Here is a 10,802-nt window from a genome sequence, read left to right as displayed (position 1 = left end):
ACCTAATATGGCTTTTGAAAGTTGATGTTATAGCCCAAGACAAGAGATCATCAAAGGGGCTGTCCTGATCAGAAGAAAAAGTTGCTCACTACTGCCATAGAGGAAAGAGAGTCATACCACTAGAAGCCAAAGAATCTACTTGTTTTTCTTTTTAAAATACTGGAGAGTGTACCATGATTAATTTGAAAAAAAAATTACTTATTCCATCCAATGCCACACTTATATATTATAATTATAATATATATTATTATTGTAATTTTGTAATTTTAATTGATTTTAACTGTTTTGTAAACCACCCAGAGTCGTTCAATGAGATGGGCAGTGACAAATTTGATATATATATAAATATAAATGTATTTCTCACCTTTCTTCCAGTGGCCTCAGAGCAGTGTATTTTCTCAGAATCACTCTGTTAGGTGACTTAAGCTAAGCAAGAGCACAAGTGGGCCAAAGATATTTAGTGAGTTTTATAGGATTTAAACTCTAATATTCCCAATCATAACTGAACCCAAGAAGCTCAGAATGAATTGAATTAAAATGGTATTCCATCCACAGAGGACAAGACCATGGATAAAAATACGATGCCCTAGAAATGTTTTAGTTTTCAGCACCGTCTGCCCCAGCCAGTACTCCAAGTGACACCCCCAAAAATAGGTCTAGTAAAAATACAAGCTGAAGGGCATCAGATTACTTACTGTTAGTGCCTCCTGATAGTTTCTTAGGTTTCAGACATCAAAACACATGAAGTGCCTTGAGAAAATGTTCTAGCCTTGAATCTAGCAATCCATTTTTTTTCTTCACTATTTTTTTTCCTTCTTGAGGATAGGCAGCTCACATCTTCTTGTTTAATAGTCCTTGTATTGTTTGTACACACAAAAGCTCTTTAGAGCAAGAAATGCCTCTTTTTCATGCATGTACGCTTGCAGTACAAGATAAATCATGAATTATAATGGAAATTCTGTTTTTCATTTAGAAGAACAATACCAACACAAATCACGAGCTATTGCTACTTAATTAAATGTAGATATGCCATACAATCTACCATAGTCATCCTGCAGTACCCAATATAAAGTTTTACAGGCACTTTTAGAATTGTATCTTCCAAAGGAAAATATATCATTCAATATTCTATCTTTTCCTTTGGGAATTGTTTGTGTAGTTCTCTGATTATCTTTCCATTTACTAAATTTGGCATGTCAACTACACTTGGATATTACTTTTAATTCAGTATAATTTTCATTAGACCAATTACCCCTTTGAAGAGCTAAGAACTTAATGGTAAAATCTTCAGACATGCTGTAAGTCTTCTCTAATATCTAGCTTTGATTATTTGAAATAATTTGAGCTTGTGGTTTCTTTTTGTTTTGTTATAGATTTTTGCTGTCTTGAACTCCTGGAGGAAAGGTGAGATATAAATCTCACAAATACATACATTACCTCAGATTGTTTCGCCACAAAATGGGTCTGAGCTTGGTGCCGAAGCCAAAAGACATCCAAACACGAGGTGCAGAATGAAGGGTTGCTTTTATTAAGGTACCGGAACAAAAGGACTCCAGCCTGTAAGGTGGCAGGAGCCCTGAAGACAGTTTGATGACAATCTTTATACTTCCCAAATTCCCTCCCCAGCTCCTCATTGGTCAAGTACTATGGGGTTCACAACCTATCAGGTACACCAAATACAACTTCCGTTTGTCCCGCCTTAGTTTACATCTCCCACTACTCTCCTCTAAAGACCCTTGCCCTTATTTACAGTTATCCATATTTGGGGCTTCTGTCTACGTGTCATTTTAAAGGCTATCGTGACCCTGCAGGCTGCGGTTAAACGGACAGCACCCTGTCATAACTATCTACATTCTTCTCCCCTCTGTATGGCCCAAGCTGCTTTAAGCCTATATCTACCTTTCACCCATCCTCTTTTCCAGGCCGTGGGCTCCCTTGCAAGCGTTCCAGCATGTTACCCCCCCCCCCAACAGCTGCCCCAACAGCGGGTGGTCAGGCTCATTCCTCTTCAACCTGGTGTTGGTATAGCCTTAGCTCCACATAGGAACTGGGGAGAGGGAGATTAACCCTCTTCTTCTGACCCTTCAAGATTCTCAGTTTATATACCATATATGTGGTTCCATATTGTGCCACTTTTCTACATTTAAAAAGACAAAAAAAAACCCCAACTTTATTTACTACACCTAATATATAACTATGTAAAATCTGAAGTGCTTACAAAATCCTACTTGATATAACAAGGTTAAAAATTAAACCCAAGTTAGCTTGTTCAGTTCTATAACATGTGGCAATGGAATATTCATGAATTCCAACAAATTGAATTTTTGTCATCTGGCAGGGTCCTGCATGGCCTTAATAGAGCTGTAAATCAAAAAAGTAAGCCAGCAAAGCATTAAAGCACTTCAAATAAAGATAACACATCTGTAGTGGCAGGGCTGAGTTGGTAGGGTAAAAGGTTGGTGGTGTCAGAGCTCCTCTTCATACCTTGGGCCTGCCTTTTCATGTTGGGGTAGTTGCTTGGTAGTTACTGGTGCCACAACTTATCTTCCAGGGGATCACCACACTTGGCACCTGCAGATAGGGTTCTCACATTCTGCATGCCTTACTAACAAATGAAAGGGAAAAAATATGATAAAAATGAAATAAATTCTATAGTGCCACCTCCTGGCCCTGTTATGTTGAAGTATGTTATGAGGGAAGGAATTAAATCCATCTCACTGGGATCAAAAAGAAAAAGAGAAAAGAAAGAAAGAAAAAGAGAAGAGAAAGCAAAGTGAAACATTCATTTTAAACGTTATGGAGTCACATGCAAAACATTCAATGGTAGATATAAAAATGGCGATAAAATCACAAACAGCACTTTAAAGGAACCTCCAGCAGAAAAATATATAGAAAATATAATGTTCTGGCAGACCACAAGATAATATTAGTCTTCTCCTAGTTAGAGGCAACTCTGACTAAAGAGATTCCAAGCTGACAAAAATATACAGTAACAGTTTGTATAGAGGCAATGGATACCAAAAGCATTAAAGCATTAACTGGCAGATAGAGAAAAGAAATTAAACTTAGTACAGTTCTTAGTGACCTTTTCCCTATTTCTCTAGAAAACAGATAACTCCTGTAACAGATATTACCTCTGTGCCAATTTGTAACACAGAAAATCTTATTTTCGGCATATTCCATCTTAAATCTGAGGTCCCACTGGTTTCCAGCTTCTCATGCAGCAACTTCTGCTCAATTTAAAAAGAGAAAACCCTTTTCCTAATCAGCGGGAAAGGAAGAACATAGAGAGCTGCTTATTGCATATATGCTCAAACTCATGTCCTTCTACTGGAGATGGAAGAGATGTGTACTCCTGATCTAGGAAGCACCTCTCAATCTTGTGAATGCTGAGTGGTATCACATTATGGGATAGAGATGAAGCTCATAAAGCCAGCCATTAGAGATATGTGTGCCAGAGAAGAAGTCACATTTTAAACTATTATATTAATAAGTTCTTTCACGGTCTCTTAAACCTTTTGCTTTTATTGTCTATCCAATTTGATTTTCTAACTGGGCAAAAAGCAAGGATATCTATATACTGTAATCCCCCATATATTTTAAATCAAATATCTTAAAGCAAGTGTTGCAATCAATATAATTAAAATCATCTGTTAGTTATAGAATTTATGAATTATACTGAAAAATGTTCAGGATGCTGCATAACAATTACAAAAAACTTGTATACTAACTCATTTGTATACAAATGTGGATGCTTTTATAGCCCAAATGATATCAGCAGGTTTGGTAGACATCAAGATTCATATCAATATGGTTCCTTCCTTCCTTCTGTTGTTCAAGAAAAAAATCCTTAGACTACAAGTGAAATTAAAAACAGTCCAATCCAGTCCAGTGGGGACTAAGCATGTTCAATTGCCACAGAATCCTAATGCCTGCTGGGAATGGGAATGGGAATGTGGGAAAACTAGGGCAGAAGATGAATAGACTGGCATTCCTAAGAAAGGAACACAGTTATCTGGAATCTAGAAAAGAAAAGGTCCACACTGCAATGTTTTGTTGCCACATTAAAAAGGTAAAAATCTTTTTAAGCAATTAAAAGTTTGTAAAGCAACATAAAATCCTACATGGACACAATACGTATCGTACAATTCTAGTTGCAAATGATAAGGATTGAGGGTACTGTGTACTCACATATGCTTCTCAGCTCTTTGTTTTGATGGAAGCCCACCATAACCTTTGAAATATATTTTAGAGAGAAGCTTTTACTGAAAAATATTGGCTCTCTATCTGTGTCTATCTCATGTTCTGTCTCTCAAATCTCTCTTGTGGGAAATTATCTTTTCCAACACATTGGCAAATACCCTGTAGGGAAGACTGTTTTAAATAATAGCCTCAAAGAGAAATGACTACATCAAAAAACTAAAAACAAAGACAGGCCTTTTGCTCTGCTCTCAAAAATAATTGCCACCTGGCCTTGCATTTCTGCACTGTCTGATTCTCAGGAAGAGATCACAAGGGAAAGGTTAACAACATAGGCCTTCTTCTCTGACAGCTAGACTAAATTTCATCGTAAGGCTTAACGAAAATTTTAGAATCTCAAAAGTTTAGTTTTCATCATTTTATTGTTTTGTACACCATGCCTCAGCACTAGCATTTCCTTGCAGCAAATAAAATTAAACCAAGACTAGGTAAGAGAATGCCTATACACCTATTAGCTGACTATAGAAGAAAAGTGATTTATTAATTTATTTCTGATTAGTTGGCAAAGCTGATTCTTAAGGACTGTCAGTGGCTTTTTGACTGTTCGCTAGTAGAGGACCAAAATGCAACAATGGACAATCCTTTGCAAGGTCTGAGGCAGTCCTTTGCAGAACAAGCCCAAACAGCTCCTTCAAATCACCTAATATTGTCTGTATTAAAGTGTGAAGGAAACTACTGTCATCCTGCAGTTATAAAAAATTGCCTTTTCTTATTCCATCACAGCAGGTTTAAGCTGCTTATCCAAATAAAATAGTTTTAGATTAAAACTTAGATTGTTCCTGGCTATATTAAGACCTGCCACATGCAGTTGTTGTTGTTGTTGTTGTTGTTCAGTCGTTCAGTCGTGTCTGACTCTTCGTGACCCCATGAACCATATCGTGCCAGGCCTTCCTGTCCTTCACTGCCTCCCCGAGTTTGCTCAGTTTCATGCTCATGGCTTCAGTGATGCTATCTAACCATCTCATCCTCTGCTGTCCTCTTCTCCTTTTGCCTTCAATCTTTCCCAGCATCAGGGTCTTTTCCAAGGAGTCCTCTCTTCGCATTAGGTGACCAAAGTATCTGAGCTTGAGCTTCATTATCCATCCTTCCAATGAACAATCAGATATTACCCCAAATCTGTTGCTAGATATGCCTCCAGTCATCAATGGTGTCAGCGACAATATAATGCTGGTGCACTGCTGATTGCAAAAGAAAGAAAGGAAGGAAGGAAGGAAGGAAGGAAGGAAGGAAGGAAGGAAGGAAGGAAGGAAGGAAGGAAGGAAGGAAGGAAGGAAGGAAGGAAGGAAGGAAGGAAGGAAGGAAGGAAAAAGAAAGAAAGAAAAGAAAGAAAGAAAGAAAGAGAGAGAGAGAGAGAGAGAGAGAAAGCGAGCCAACTCTTAACCCCAACCACCCACAAAGAAATATCGGGTTGTTGTTTTTTTTTGTTCTTCCACTTCCCAGCCCCAAATCACGTACTTTTCTATGCATTGCTGCTGCGCTTGTGAATGTCATCTATTGAGAGCCTGCCTTCAGGAAAACACTTAAATGTCCATTTTAGGAAAAATGGGGAAAAGATATAGTTACAATAAAACATGTTAGGGAAAATCTAGTGGGATAATTTTTAACATCTATCTAGCATGAATAGCAGAATTCAGGTATTTCTGCAAACAGTTCTTGGAAGAAGAGTCAGAACAGAAATGAAAGACCTGCGTTTTTGAGTTATTGTACTACTATCAAAATATTCCTTCAAAATAGAATTATAAAATGGATTCACACATCACACATGGCATTATGTAATCATGGTTTTTATATACCTTATTACTGAGTTAGCAAAATATGCTAAGCCATATATCATAGCTTACAAACCATAGTGACTATGTGTACACAACTTCTTCCAACTCAAGCAAGCCACAATAGAGGGAACCATGAAAGCCTAACTTTTCAAACAGTAACTCTGGTATTCAAGATTTATACAGGTAGTCCTCATATTACAATGGCAATTGGAATGGGAATTTCTGTCTCTAAGCAACGTGGTCATAAAGTGTGATGTCATGTGACTGTCACTTAGCAACAGCAGTTCCAGCAGTTCCAGTTGCCATTGTTAAGCAAGGACCGCATGGGTTGTTAAATGAGGACCTCACGTGACTGTGAATTCTGACTTCTTGCCGGCTTCCCCATTGACTGCTTGTGGGAAGCCGGCAGGAATATCGGAAATTGCAATCACATGACCGCGGCTCGTTTCAATGTCATAATCGCAAGCCCATGATCCCGTGACCGCAGGGATACTGCAACAGCTGGAACTCCAAGGACTGGTTGTAAGTCCCCTCATTCAGCACCATCACAAGTTTGAACAGTCGCTAAATGAGTGGTTGTAACCCGAGGACCACCTGTAGTACAATTATACCCCTCTAAGTACCATTACATTAAATGGGGCTTATAGATAGACAGATATGATATTGTAACCAAATAAGGTTTCAGTGCTATGATGCTGAATTTTTGTTATGTTTACTACTATGATTATTGAGATTGTTTGATATTTTATGATGTTTAATTATGGTTGATATGTTTTAAGTGTTTATAATTTTGAATTGCAAATTGCATTTTTAATTATTAAGAAGCTGCTTTACTTAAAATAAATGAATACATCAATTTTAAGAAATATATTTAGGTCAGACACATATTTCTCTTTCAAAATCATCCAAAGGTAATTTTTTAGCCATTCAAAGAGCAACAGGTGAGCAAAGAGCAAGTTGGTTTTCAGTTGCCTACTTATGAGGGGATGTGGTGATTGTCATCTGAGAGGCTTTCACCCTACTCCACAGATTTCCAGATGTGACACCCTGTTCGTTAAGTTGGGCTCTAGGGATCAGTTGGGATTGTTGCTACTGTACCAGCCTCCCTGCTATATAGTAAGCTCCCTGCCTGAACTCCTTGACTCCATAACTGGGTTGGTGGTGGAGTTTCCCAGGTTTATGGTCCTGGGGGACTTCAATTTGCCTTAATAGCGGCTCTAACCCATGTTCAGTCGAGTTTGCTCTTTGTTGACTTCCAGTGGCGCTCTGGGGGTGGGATCTGAGGTAGCTCAGGAGTTCATGGCTACCATGACAGCTCTGGGCTTGTCCCAGATCATCCAGGGCCTGATGCATAACACTGGTCATACACCTGATCTGGTTTTTCTGTCAGAGCAATGGCAATGTGATCTGGAATTGGGGGAGCTTTCTGTTACTCCCCTGTCACGGTCCCCTTGTAATCATGGAGTTCTCTGGTGCTGCCCCTCAACACAGGGCGGTGGGACCAATTTAATTGGTCTGTCCCAGACAACTAATGGACTCCATCAGGTTTCAGAGGGAGCTTGGGGTTGTCCCTGATAGCCTGCTGCATGATCCAATGGAGGCCTTAATTGCTACCTAGAACAAAAGGACAGCAGGGGCCTTAGATCAGATCACACCCATGCGGCCTCTTTCTGTCCGTGGATCCCATCATGCCCCCTGGTTTACAGAGGAATTGAGGGAGATGAAGCAAGTGAAAAGATATCTAGAGCACCACTGGAAGTCAACAAAGAGCAAACTCGACTGAACATGGGTTAGAGCCGCTATTAAGGCCTAACTTGTGGCAGTAAGGGCAGTGAAGCGTCAGAACTGTTCTGCTCTTATTGCGTCCACAGATAGCTGCCCAGTGACCCTGTTTAAGGTGGCTTGGGCCCTCCTGGGTAAGGAGGCCCCAGAAGGTCACCTACAGGGCTGCATAGAGAAATATGTGAGGCATCTGTTGGAAAAAATCACTCAAATCACTAATCACTCAAAAATCACTAGTTGGACTCTAGCCTTGGTACAGGTCCTACGAAGGTACCCAGGCCACAGTCTTGCCCTGATATTTGGAATGAATCTGATCCTTTTGGGCCTGATAAAGCAGACAGATAAAACTCATGACTGTGAGTTCAGCCATCTGCCCGTTAGATCCATGTCCCTCCTGGTTAGTGAAAGCCTCCTGGGAGGTGATGCGTGGTTGAGTTCTGGTGGTGGTGAACTCCTCTTTGAGGGAGGAGGTTGTCCCTCTTCCCCTTAAAGAGGGACTGGTTCATCCTTTTCTCAAGAAGCCATTGCTAGACCTAACTATACTGGACAATTTTTATCCAGTATCCAACCTTCCCTTTTTAGGGAAGATTGTTGAAAAGGTGGTCACACAACAGCTTCAGAGGATCCTGAATGAAATGGGTTATCTGGACCCCTTTCAGTCTAGTTTCCGACCTGGGTATGGGGCAGAGACAGCATTGGTTGCCCTTTAGGATGACCTCTGGCAGGAGTGGGATGGGGGTAGGGCATCCATCCTGGCTCTTCTTGACCTCTTGATGGCCTTTGATGCCATCAACTGAGGTATCCTTCTGAATTGGCTGAGGGGGTTGAGGGTTGGTGGCACTGTATTGTCCTGGTTCTCCTTCTTCCTCCAAGGCCAGTTCCAGTCAGTGTTGATTGTGAGAGGTCCCACCCTTGCCCCCTGTTCTGTGGGGTTCTGCAGGGTTCCATGCACTCTCTGCTCCTGTTTAACATCTACATGAAGGTGCTGGGTGAGAACATCCATTGTCATGAGGTGAAGTATCATCAGTATGCTGATGATACCCAGCTTTACACCTCTGCTCCTGGCAAATTAAGCAATGCTGTTGATGTCCTGTCTTGATGTCTGGAGACTGTGGGGATTTGAATGGGGAACAACAGGCTTCAGCTCAACCCTAGCAAGACTGAGTAGCTTTGGGCTTTTTGGCCTTCTGGTTCTTATTCTAAATGGAGTGGCACTGGGCCAAACAGACATGGTATGCAATCTGGGGGTCCTCCTGGACTCACAGCTCCTGTTGTGTGCCAGTTTGGTCCTTTCCTGGACTGGGAGGCTCTAGTCTCTTGTCATTCATGCTCTGGTTACCTCCCACATGGATTACTGTAACATGCACAACATGAGGCTACTCTTGAAGAACATTTGGAAGCTGCAGCTGGTGCAAAATGTGGCAGTGTAGGAGTTATGTGTGCTCTTCGAGCAGCACACCTTACATCTCTGTCTGCGAGCTACATTGGCTACCATTATGCTTCTGGGTGCAATTCAGGGTGCTGGTAATGACCTATAAAGCCCTACGTGGCATGGGACCGGGATATTTGAAGGACCGCTTCTCCATGGTTGCATATACCCATTCCATCAGATCCAGCAGGAGAGGCATGTTATGTGTCCTGTCTACTAAGGAATGTTATCTGTGAGATGTGTGGTGACAAGTTTGAAATATAAATAAAGAAATATAAAGAAAATAAATCTGGGGGAACCCAGGAAGAGAGCCTTTTCTGCTCTCCCCCCCCACCCCCCCACTTTGGAACATCATTTCCCCAGAATTTAGAGGCTACATAAGGCTACCCTTGAACAACATTTAGAGCATTCTAGCTTTTAGGAAGGGCCTGAAGACTTGGCTGTGCCATCATCTCTGCGGTCCAGCTGTAGTGGTGAGCCTTGGCAATGGCTATATTAAATGGATATTTGATTTATATTCACTAGCTGTGTTGTTTTATTAATTTTTTAATTGTGATTTTAGGATTGTTGTATGCTGCTGTGTTTATTTTTTACTATTTCTGTTGTTTTAATTGTTGTGAGCCGCCCAGAGTCACACTTGTGAGATAGGCAGCTATACAAATGTAATAAATAAACAAACAAACAAGATAATATACTTTGGAAAATATTTCCTACCTTCTCTGATTAGCTGAGAGTACAAATGTAAACTAATGGGTTCTTTTTCATGCATATTAATGAAATAAGATATAATATGGGACTTAATCTATGTTGGAAAAGCCAATTGTTCGATTTGTGTAAATCTACTTTCAATTTTGGCTTCTGATTTGTAGTGTATCAGCAGTGTGCAATGTAATTATATGGAGAACTCTGTGTTTTTTTTTTCTTTTCCTTACTGCGCTTTTATCAGTATAGTGGAAGTATGGACATTTTTACAGGTGTGTTGTTAAAATTCAACTCCCAGCAGTCCCAGACATTGTGGGCAATAGTTAGGAAAAGAGAGGACACTTTAATACACATACCAGTATTATTTATTGTATTTGAATCTCACAATTTCTTCTGAGTGGTCAAGGTAACATACATTGTAGTCTCTCTGATATTATTTCCTCAACAACCCTGTGAGATGGATAGGCTTGGGAGAGAATAACTGGTCCAAACTCATCCAATGACTTCTGTGGTTAAATCGGTACTTTGGACTGAACCTCAACAGTCAAAGTCCGATACTTTAATAACTATATTATGCTAGCAAGAAGGGAAATAGAGAGTGGTAAGAAACCTAAACATCCAGTTTGCGTGTCTGGAGGTTCTTTATCATTCCCATAAAAAAAAAATGTGAATTATCCCAGGTTTGGTTTAAAAAACGATTACGTAAGAATATAAGCAGTACCTTGCTAGATCGGACCCCTGGCCCATCTAGTCCAGCAGTCTGTTCACACAGTGACCAACCAACAGCACAAGTCCACTGGTCTCCCACCAGGTGGCCTTCAGAGGCAGTCACAAGGCTAACAGTCATTGATCCCCAT

The sequence above is a fragment of the Python bivittatus genome, unplaced genomic scaffold (genome assembly GCF_059951505.1).
Source record: "Python bivittatus isolate LINGU-HERP-01145 unplaced genomic scaffold, Pbiv_v1 ctg000480_np1212, whole genome shotgun sequence".
Taxonomy (NCBI): Eukaryota; Metazoa; Chordata; class Lepidosauria; order Squamata; family Pythonidae; genus Python; species Python bivittatus.
This window is presented reverse-complemented; position numbering follows the sequence as displayed.